Here is an 11557-nt window from a genome sequence, read left to right on the forward strand (position 1 = left end):
AAAAAGGGAGATAAGAGCTGTGGGTGGGGTGGAGCCCAGTGGGCAATGACCAACGGACAAAGAGGTGAGTGAGCTACTCGCTGCCTAGTGCTGTCCCCTCACCCAGCGGCCACTCTCCAGCCTTCCTCTCTAGAGCAAAGGCTCACACCCTCAGAGCCACTACTGAGTCTTCGGGCCTTCCTGCTGGTGGTGAAGGAGTTAATCCTGCTGCCAGTAGTGGTGGCAGGAAGAGGAGCCAATGTTGGCTTACTCACACTCTCAGCGCTTTGATCCCTGTGTCCCAGGAAGAGCCTGTTGGGGCAGGCCAGGGAGTGGCTCCCTGCTCCCGCTCCCACTCCCTTGGGTGAGTTGTGGCTAGGGGGCCCCTCAGAACCCACTGCCCTGGGTTGGCAGTGGAGACCTTCTAGTGGAGCCCCATTTTGATCAGGAAAGTAACTTTTCTTTTCCCTCTCTCCCTCCCCTAGGAGCGGGGCTGGGCCCCCTACCTTCACCCAGGCTCAGCTCAGGCCCAGGGCTTACCAGGCTAACTGGAAATTCACAGGACTCCAGAATGGAATTGAAGAGACTGAGAGGTTACAGCCTCCATCCTCCCCACCACCACTTCCTCCCACGAAGTCTACCCCACCTAGGCCATCCCAGGCAGATGGAGGCTCTCCAATCGTCAGAGCCCTCCAAGTAGGGGTATAGGAGCAGTAGCAGGGGAAAAGGAGAGGAGAATCCAACAAGTCATCTCATAGTCTGGGGATTTTGCTGAAGGGGTATGGGAGACCATCCCAGTGGTCCCTGGATTGGGACTCCTGGGTCCTCCAGTCACCAGGACCTCGGGTTTCCTATGCCCCTGAACAAGACCCTGGATCCAGCCTAGCCTGGAAGAGTAGGAGGGGAGGACAAAGCCTTCCTTCTCTGTAGAGTTTCTTACTTCCCCACCCTTTGAAGGATTGGGGTAGGAACAGTGGAAAGTAATTACTGTGACATCCAAACACCCCAGTCCATTACAGCCCATAATTATAAAGTTGTAAAAGTGATCAAAGGGCCCAGAGTGTTGGCCAACAGGGGAAAACAAACAGGACTTTCAGACAGTGGATGCCTGCAGCCAGAATTCTAGGAATAAAAAGTAAGATTTGGGGACAGATGGCAGCCAATCTGGAGCTATCCATGCCTCCTGCCCACCTGCACTCAAGGAACAGGGAGGGAGGGAGAGAAAGAAGTACTCCAGGGACTGGAATCTCCAAGACTGGAAGGCAAAGAGAGGGTGGGCAGGCATTCAAGATGCGAAGACTGGGGTTTTAGAAAGATCCAGAGACCTCCTTTTTTGGGGGCTGTAAAGAATCAGCCAGCCCTCTAGGGGCAGCAAACAAATCTGTAGGCTGGCCTCTGGCAACATGAGGTATTACAGAGAGAGCAGGGAAAGTGAGCTAAAAATCCAGCCTCTGACTTTCTGGACTCACAAGTCAGCTGTTGCACTCTCCTGGTCCTTAATTTTTCCTCCCCAGGCTACAACGATAGTCTCTCTGTATTTCCTGCTCATTAAACATTTTTTTTTTAAAACATTTACTTAGCACCTACTGTGCCCAGGGCACCATGCCTGGGAAGTCCAGGCCCTCCAGAACAGCTCATAATCTATCATTATGCTGATAACAATATTCTAGGGTACAAATGAATGGCACAGACTAATAGTTTCCAAACCTTTTTTTTTTCCAGCTCAGAAAGCCTTTTACTCTACTCTACTCCTCGCCAGACACACTAAATCTGACACAAATCAGATAAAAGATAAAAGTGAGACAGCTCAGGTTGTAGTGGGGTTGGGCACAGGAAGGCTCCTTAGCCTCCCCCACCTCTGAGGCACCTCCATGAAGCCTAGGCTTAGAAGGGTGGAAAGCATTGGCAAAGACCCTAACTGCTGGGGGTGTGCCCGGAGGGAGGGATTTCTGCTCCTACTGGGCTAGCTGGGCTAAACCAGTCAGGAAAGATTCAGTAGAAGAGGTGATGTTCATTAGCGCTTGAAAGCAAGGGGAGAAGTGGTGTAGCTTTTATTGAGATCCACTCTGCTCAGATGGCCTGGGTTTGAATCCTGACTCCGCTACCAACTATTAGCTGTGAGACTCCAGGCAAGTCACTTAACTTCTTTGTGTCTCAGTTTACGTTTTTGTAAACTGGGAGTAAATAATAGGACCTACTTCATAAGGTTGTTGTGAGGACTACATAAATTAATCCATTCAAAGTGCTTATAACATTGCTTGGCTTGCTGTCAGTAAGTTGTACACCTGTAAAAAGTTGAATTGGCATAAGTTGTGTGATAGACATGTTTATAACAATGGCAGAAAAAAAAAAGAGAGCTGTTGAGGCTGCTTGTGTACAACTAAACACTTTGTGGGATTTGGTTGCTTGGTTTGGAGGTTAGGGTTATGGTTTCATGGGACATCCCAGTTAATTGGCCTAATAACATGTTTAGTACTTCTGTTCTACCTCCTAGTTTGCTGCACAGTGCTTGGGTCTTAAAAGCTTGCAAGTGGCCATCCAAGGCATAACAATTGGTCTCTATTCAGTTGGAACAACAGAGGAAGAAAGAGAGTCAGGAATAGGAGGTGGATATGGGATGTGTGGTTAATTGCCTTCATGAACAACTACCTCCTTTGCCGTGAGACCAGAAGAACTGGATGGTGCCTGGCTACCATTACTAAACATTTGATCAAAGATTCCATAGAAGAATCCTAATCCAAAGGGGGGAAATATAGAACAGAATTTCAAATTCTCATAGGCTCTAGACTGTCTGGAGCCATGGAGGCTTGATGAGCCCCCAAAACTATTGCCCTGAGATAATCTTTAAATCTTAAAACAAAAATATCCCCTGAAGTCTTCTTAAAACCAAACAGTAGTTTAGCTTTTTTAGTAAAGAATGTCTGCCTTAAGCAGACATTTTTAAGATCTATCTATATAGGATCAAATTGACAACAGCAACTCGAAAGATAGGAACCTTAGGGAGCAGTGAGTTTATGCTAATGGGGGAGCAACAACTCAGAGAAGGAGAGAATAGTTGCACAACTCAAAGGATGTAATCAGTGTCACCAAATTGTACATATAGAAATTGGTGTATGTTCTGCTGTGTATATTCTCAACAACAAAATAAACTTATTTAAAAAAAAAGTGCTTGGCACATAGTAAAAAAAAAAGTGTTCCTTAAATATTAGTTATTATATCAGCTGTTACTATGTGCCTTGCATACATGATTTCACTTACTCCTCACAACATCTCTACAAGGCAGTTGCTAGCCCTGTTTTTGGGTTGGGGAAACTGAGGCTCAGAGAGACTGAATAACTTGTCACATAGCTGATAAGAGGTAGAGGCAAGATTCCCACCCAAGACTTTGGCCTCTAGAGTGCCTGCTCTTAACTACCGGGTAGTGGTCTCCAGATAAGAGGCAGGCCTTGTACCCATCTGCTTGGTTCGGGAGCCGGCTCCTTTCACCAGGCACAAGGTCACTGCACTAGTATAGGTATGAGGTGATAAGGGCCTGGCTTATCACAAGGATGGCTGTGGAGCTGCAAAGAAAGAAAAAGAAACCGATTTTGGTCACAAGACGGGGTGGTAAGAAGCCCTGGTGGTGCGGTAGTTAAGTGCTTGGCTGCTAACCAAAAGGTCAGTGGTTTGAAACTACCAGCGGTTCCACAGGAAAAAGATGCGGCAGTCTGCTTCTGTAGAGTTTTACAGTTTGGGAAACCCTATGGGGTCACTATGAGTTGGAATCAAATCGACAGCAGTGGGTTTTTGGCTTAGATTGGGTGGTGGTGACAAGGATGGAGGAATCTGAAAGAATCATGGTGTAGGTTTCAGGGAAGATCAAGTGAGTTAACAAATGGGAAAAAAAAAAAAAAACTTGTAGCACAGGAAGACAACGCCAATGATGATGACAACAGTGATAATTCCAACCATTTATTGAGAGATTGCTATGTGCTTGGCATACGACTGAGACCTTTCATCTGTATTGTTTCATTAAATCCTCATAACTGTCTTAGGATGTAAGTCTCATTGTGATTCCCCTTTTACAGAAGAGGGAATGGAGGCTCAGAGAGGTTAGCTGAAATGGCCCTGGTCACACTGAGTGTCAGTGGAGGAGGCAGGCTTCAAACCCAGGGCTGTCTGGCTTGAAGGCCCCAGCTCTGTTAGTGCTGATGGCATTCAGACACTAATGGGAAAAGCCAGAACAGATCTGGTTGAAGGTCAGGGTTAGGTCAATGGTTTTCAAATTTTTCCCCACCAAAGACCCTCACCTTTTCCCTCCAACCTCTCATGGCCCCTATTCTACCAAATTGTATTTGTAACACACAATTCATTTTCTTAGGAAATAACTTGTATTAGCACATCGAACTGACAGAATTCCCATCAAAAGCAGAGAAGATGGGTATTTTAGTCAGGCCTGTGGGACTTCTGAAATATTGGAAGTAGCTCACATTATTACCTGGTGAGACCTATGAGACCTCCTCTGGGCCAGGAGCTACTTGGTTAGGTCGAAAGATAAACCTGAGAGAAGCCTAGGGCCTGGCCATTTGGAAGCCACTGTGAGCTTGGGGGAGAACAATTCCCAGAACAATGGGGGAAGAAGCCAGGCAAGAAGGGAGAGGCCCAGGTACGAGTGCATGGGGAGGAAGCATGGGCATAGACAAGAACTTCTGAAGAATTTGATGGGGAAAGAAAAGAGGGCCACAGGGCAGTAGTCAGTGTACTTCTTCTAAACTTCTAATGGGCTGTTTTAGCCCAGGTGCTGTTAGGCCCTTCATATACATTATTTGATCCTCACAATAATCACTGGGGTAGGAAATAAAAGTCCCGTTTAATGATGATGGAAACAAAGGCTAAGTATCTCAAAGGGCACTGACCACACGTTTCTTGCTTCGCAGTGCTTGTGTACATATCTCATCTCTCCTACAGGAGTGTGGTCTCCTGAAGGGCGAGAAAAAAACCTATATGGTCACGTTCTTATAGTTCACCCAGTGTTCACATGTACGTGAAGTCATGCACTGCTGCAAAGGAATAGCAGAGCGTCCCTGAACCTTTCCCCCATCACACACACACCACAGACACACACACTACACTCATACCACACTCACATACACACACCACACACACACACTACACTCATACCACTCACATACATACACACACACAGTCAAACACACACTAGCAGGGCAGAGCAGGGACTGCGCACTCATTCACCCATTGAATAAATGAACGATGTGTCCCATATTTTGAAAAGCAAAGGGAAGGAAATCTCCAGAAGCAGGGAAGCTTCAGCCTAACAAAATCCTGCTGCTAGTAAGGACACTTGCAGCACCTCAGAGATGCCACACTTTCCAGCACCTCCATCCTGGTCCCCACTTCCCACCTCCCCTGAGGTCCCCTTCTGCATCAGCATGGCCAGGCTGGGAGAATATCTTCATCTACCTGTGGCCACCACATTCAGAATCTTGCCCACATCCCTGCTTGCCGTGGGATCAGGACCCTGAAAAAACTGAGTGGGAGGATAAGAGCCCATGCTGTTTCCTGGAGGCTCATTTGCCCATTTCCTCAGCCCCCAAGAGGATCAGAAAATCTCCAAGGGATCTGAACCTGAGTATAATAAGCAGGCACACAGGTTGGGAGTGTCACTCCCTTTTCACCACTCCTGGGTGCAGGGGCACTGTGACCCAATTCAAGGCCCACCACCCCTGCAGGGACTGGTGCCCTCACCAGCTGGCCCCCCCCTCTCCTCACCCTGTCCCAGAAGTACACCTCTCTGTGCCACATACAATCTGACGACACTGCAGCTTATATCACCAAAAGAACATTTTCACATATGTTAAGCTTTCCCAGCTACAATGGGAGGCAACCTGCTAGAGAGTTTTAAAAGCTAGGTTTTAGAATTGGACAGGGCTGGGCTCAAATCTCAGCTCCACTAGCTGTGTCACCCTGGCAAGTTACTTAATCTTTCTGCTCCTCATTTGCCTCATATGTCACATGGCGAATAATAATGTCTAGCTTTCCTGGCTGTTGTGGAAAAATAAATGAGGTAATATAGTCTGTCACACATTCCACCTGGTAAGTGGTAAGCACACAGAAAACAGTAGCTATTATTATTGGTTAAAGCAAGATGCAAATGTTTACAGGGCCTGAGCAGTGATGTAAATGAGGCAAGTGGACCGGGTAGGGAGCATGGCAGATGATAGCATGTCTGTGTAAAGGTGGCAGCTGCCGTCCTGCTCCTGTCAATCACTGCCCTGCAGAAATGTGGAGCCAGCTCTACCACAGTCTCTGACTTTTCTTCCAGAGAAGCTGGAAATCTGGATTTTTATACGATATTTTCCAATTTTTTAAAGTGGCAATTAGCTTACATTTTGAATACCATTATAAGTAAAGTCTAGATAAAAAGCAGCTCATGGGCCACCAGTTTGCAATCTCAGAGGAAGAGGGTGAACTTTTTAAGGGTAAGGGCAGTGGCTTCTGTTTCTGCTGTCCTTGTACACAGCTCAGTGAATATTTCTGAAAGACGGGAGACCCCACCAACTGACCTCCTTTTGCTCTGGTGCTAGGCAGGGGAAGGGGCTTAGGAACGCCTAATGAGGGGGATGCCCTGGATGAAATACATAAGGTTCTGCTGGTTGTACTCTTTTAAAGAACTATCTATATAACTATCTGTATAACTAACTACAAATCAAACTGACAACAGCAACTCGAAAGGTTAGATAGGAAGCTTAGAGGGCAGTGAGCTTATGTTAATGGTGGAGGAACAACTTGGAAAAGGAGGGTGAGAATGGTTGCACAACTTAAAGAATGTACTAACTGTCACAGAATTGTACATGTAGAAGTTATTGAATTGGTGTATGTCTTGGTCTATGTGTGTATATATACATATTTAAAGCTCTGTTTAAATATCAAAAAAAAAAAAAAGGATCTGCTGGTAGATCTTTGGTGGTGAAAGAACAGAGGCGTGAATTCCACCTTGCTCAGCCCAGGCATGGGACAGGAAAACTGGAGTGAGTCAGACCTGTCACTCACAGGGGACAAGGTGGTAAAGAGCACAGGTGCCTTTCACAGCCAGAGCTAGGGAAAGTTCAGAGCATGTGCAGAAGGGGTCAAGGGGGAATCTACCTTGCTAGCCAGTGACAGGCAGGGGCGGGGGGCCCGTCGGGGACTTTCCAGCTTGACAATGCTGATGAACCCGGGCTCCAAATTGTCATCATCACTGGCGTTGCACAGGTACAGGGGGTGGGACTGCAGAGAGACAAAAAGAGAACTTGGGTTAGGGAGGCTCAGGGAGCAAAAGGAGGGAGCTGAGTGCCAAGCACTTCCATGCTATGCTGGGCAGGTGCCAGGCAGGCTCCTGGGTGCCATGAAAGAATATGCCTAATCAGTGCATTGCCTCAAAGTAAGCTAGTCACCATTCCCTGTCCTTTCAGTGGTTCTGGCACCAAGGATACAGGGAGGTAGCGGCCTAAATGAAGAGCCTGCTGCAAAGCAGCTCCAGCAACCCTCAAGCCCTGGTTTTCCAAACTGGCCAATGCAGAGGGCTCCTCTCCAGGCTTCAGCATCTCTCACCTCCTGAGCCTTCTACCTGCTCCCAAAACCTCTGGCTAAGAGAATAGCCATGTATTCCTGTATCAGTGCCTTCAGAATCTTATCCTTCCTCTCCTTGCTTCTGGGGGGATGCTGGTGCCTCTTGCCTCCTTGGGATGCCCCCAGCTGGCATCTGCCTACAGATTCCTATCTCCTATGTAGCTTAAGCCTTCTCACTCAGTGTTGCCTTGGCCCTCTCAATACCCCCCTGTGCTTCTGCCCTCTGCCCATGCTGGGATTAAGCAGGGTGGTGACAGAGGAAAGAGGTTATTCTGGGATGAGATGTGGCTAAGACTGAAGCCTTGAGCCAAGTGATTCCTAGGAGCTCACCCTGTCCGTAGGAAGGACGCAGTGGGGACACAGCCAGTTCAGCTCATCTTCTCTGGCCTAGCAGAGATCTGAGGGTATGGCAGGTTCAGGCCAATACGCTATGCCTCTATGCCCATCTGGTGCTGAGCAATGGGTAAAGTGGAAGTGGACCCAACAAGAGCTAACACGACCCATGGGTCCCCTTCCGCTATCACCAAAGAGATGGAGCAGCCCTGCTATACACTCTCTTCTCATTAAAGACGATTCTAATACTCATTTGAATTTTCCCCGAATAAAATGTCCGAGTGCTGTGAGAACAAAGTATGATTTACTTTGATAATTCTATGGGCCAGGGACCCCAATGTATCCTGTCAAGAAAGGGGACTTCCTACTAGACAGTTGCCCATGCTTCCCTCTCCACTGCTGCTGAAGTCTCAGGGACCTATACAAAGAACCATGAGAGAAACGAGAGAGAACCTTGAACTTATGAAGATGGTTATGAGAATGATAAAGGCAATGATGAATTTAAAAGCACAACCATTTTTTTCTTTAAATTTTATTTTGTTGTTGTTGAGAATATACACAGCAAAACATATACCAATTCAACAGTTTCTACATGTACCATTTAGTGACATTGATTATATTCTTCGAGTTGTGCAACCATTCTCACCCTCCTTTTTTGAGTTGTTTCTCCCTCATTAACATAAACTCACTGCCCCCTAAGGTTCCCATTCAATCTTCTGAGTTGCTGTTGTCAATTTGATCCTATATAGATAGTTCTTAAAAGAACATAATGCTCAAGGCAGATGTTTTTTACCACTTAAGCTAAACTATTGTTTGGTTTTAAGATTTCAGGGGGATATTTTTGGTTTAAGATTCAAAGATTATCCCATGGCAATAGTTTGGGGGTTCATCCAGCCTCCGTGGCTCCAGAAAGTCTAGAGCCCATGAGAATTTGAAATTCTATTCTGCATTTCCCCCTTTTGATCATGATTCTTCTATGGAATCTTTGATCAAAATGCTTAGTAATGGTAGCCGGGCACCATCCAGCTCTGCTGGTCTCATGGCTAGGAGGTGGTTGTTCATGGAGGCAAAATCCTCCTCCTTTATTCCTGACTCTCTTTCTTCCTCTGTTGTTCCAACTGAATAGAGAACAATTGTTGTGCCTTGGATGGCCACTTGCAAGCTTTTAAGACTCCAGGCACTATGCAGCAAATTAAGAGGTAGAACAGAAGCACTAAACACGTTATTAGGCCAGTTAACTGTGATGTCCCATGAAACTATGACCCTAAACCTCCAAATCAAGGAATCAAATTCCATGAGGTATTTGGTTGTACATAGCAGTGCCAGTAGCTTTTTTTTGGTCATTGTAAACATATCTACATCACATAACTTACACCAATTCAACTTTTCATAAGTGTACAACTTATAGGCAGCAATGACAATAATTGGCTGAAAATTACAACCACTTTTTGAAGGCACTTTCAGGCTGTTTCACTGTAGCACTGCAGTTCCTTGAACATAGTAGGTTCTCAATAAATATGCACTACCTTGCTTTGAATTATATCCTTATGAATAAAAATCTTTGGTCAGGGGATATTGAAATGGAAGGGAGTTCCATTCTTGCTCCCAGAATACAAGGACCACAAGTTAGGTGGTGACTGAAATTTAGCGTATACCCCTTGCCCCCAAGAAAGGCTGGTGTGCAAGGTTGCAGGCTTGTCTCCCTCAGTGGAGCTGTGGCCCCTGTCTCAACAAGCCCCATTTGTCTGCCAATCTGTTAATCCATCTAACCATGCATCCTTTCATTTATTCATTCTCCCACCAATGAAGGCCCACTTGGTGCCAGACATTGTACAATGCACTGAGAAGTCAAGGATGGATACGACAGGCTCCCTTCCTTAAAGGAGAAACACATCGTACTGTGATGTTGTGATGCAGGTTTGTTCAAAGGTCTATGGGAGGGCATGAGAAGGGGTGATTAACATTCCTAGCTGGGAGGGCAGAGAAGTTTTCATATGAGGTGACTTTAGAACTTCTTTGGAAGCCTAATAGGTATGTGTTCACCCAGTGGACCAAAAAAGTGTGAAAGGGCTTTCCTGGCAGAGGAAGCAAGCTGTGCCAAGGTGTAGAGGCACGGGGCTGGGAGGAACTACAGGCAGTTTGGTCTAGTGTGAAAGAGAAGGAAGGGGATGAAGTTGGCAAGGCCTGCAGGAGTCAGGCCATGTAGGAGGAATGACAGATTTGCATTTCAGAAGGACCCCTCTGGGACTACAGAGGACACTCTGGTGAGGGGTCAAAAGTCAGCTGCACCAACAGAACAAAAGATGTGAGACCTTCCTTCAAGGACAAATTGCAGCCCTGAAGTCCACTGCTTCGCTTGTTCCCTATGCTGTACCCTGGGGTCCAGCTTTCTCATAATGACTCCAAGACACCTCTCATTGCCCAGAAGGTCAATTGGGGGAGGGGGAAAGTCACTTTGGAGAGAGGAGTAGCTTTTAGAGAAGGATTCCCACCCAGGCCTTAGTGCCCAGACCTTAGCAGGTGGAACAAATGTCAATAGATAGTTGTGCTATATTGTAGGATGCCTCAGATGCGGTAGAGGGAAAAAAATCAGTGACAAAGTCACCAGACTTCCCCTGGTCCTGAACTAAGTACTATGGAAGGGAGAAGGGGAAGAACCTAACCATTAGTAAATGCATGCCAGGCACCGTGCTAGGGGCTTTCATCTTATTTCTCTACTAGGTAGGTGTTATCATCCCCATTTAAAGAAGAAAGCTTGAGACTTAAGAATTCAAGGTTACATAAGGTTAGAACCCAGCTCTGTCTGACTCCATCCCCTTAAGAGTCATGTAACTCCAAATGAACAGAGTTAACTCTCCATTGTCCATCCTAATGATGATGATGATGGTGATAAAAGTAAACACCATGGCCCAGTGATAGTTCTAAACACTTTTGTGTATTAACTCTTTTCACCTTTACAACAACCCTAGAGGTAGAAATGATTTCCCCCATTTGAAAGATGAGAAAACTGAGGCACTGAGAGGCTAAGTAGAATGCCCAAGATTACATACTAGTAAGTAGCAAAGATCAGCAGAAATGTAAAGAAGTAGTCCCCTGTTGCTATTGAGTCAATTTCAACTCATAGCAACCCTATAGGACAGAGTAGAACTGCCCCACAGAGTTCCAAGGAGCAGTCGGTGGATTCAAACTGTTGACCTTTTGGTTAGCAGCCGAGCTCTTAACCACTGCCCCACTAGGGCTCCATAAAGAAGTAGTAGGATAAGATTTTTTAAAAAGCACACAACTTCCACTTGGCTTTGAGAACATGAAACCTTCCCTCAACCTGTGCTCAGAAAAATTTACTTTCCTAATTATACGTTTCTGAAGCATCAGGGCTGAAACATGAGTCCCTGAATTGGTGGTGACCTTGACGAATCTGTGCTAGGCCCTCTTTTCTTTTCATTCTATATGTTCTCCCTGGGTAACCTCAGCCAAAGTTTCCATGTAGATGCTGTTGATTATACATATGCAGCTTAGTCCTCTTGTAAACTCCGGATCCGTATGTCCAACAGGCTCCTGAATGTTTCTACCTAAAGAACTGTAAACGAGACACTTCAAATTCAGCATGTCCAAAATTGAACTAATCATTTTATCCCCC

This window comes from Loxodonta africana, chromosome 18 (assembly GCF_030014295.1).
Source record: "Loxodonta africana isolate mLoxAfr1 chromosome 18, mLoxAfr1.hap2, whole genome shotgun sequence".
In the NCBI taxonomy this organism is placed as follows: Eukaryota; Metazoa; Chordata; class Mammalia; order Proboscidea; family Elephantidae; genus Loxodonta; species Loxodonta africana.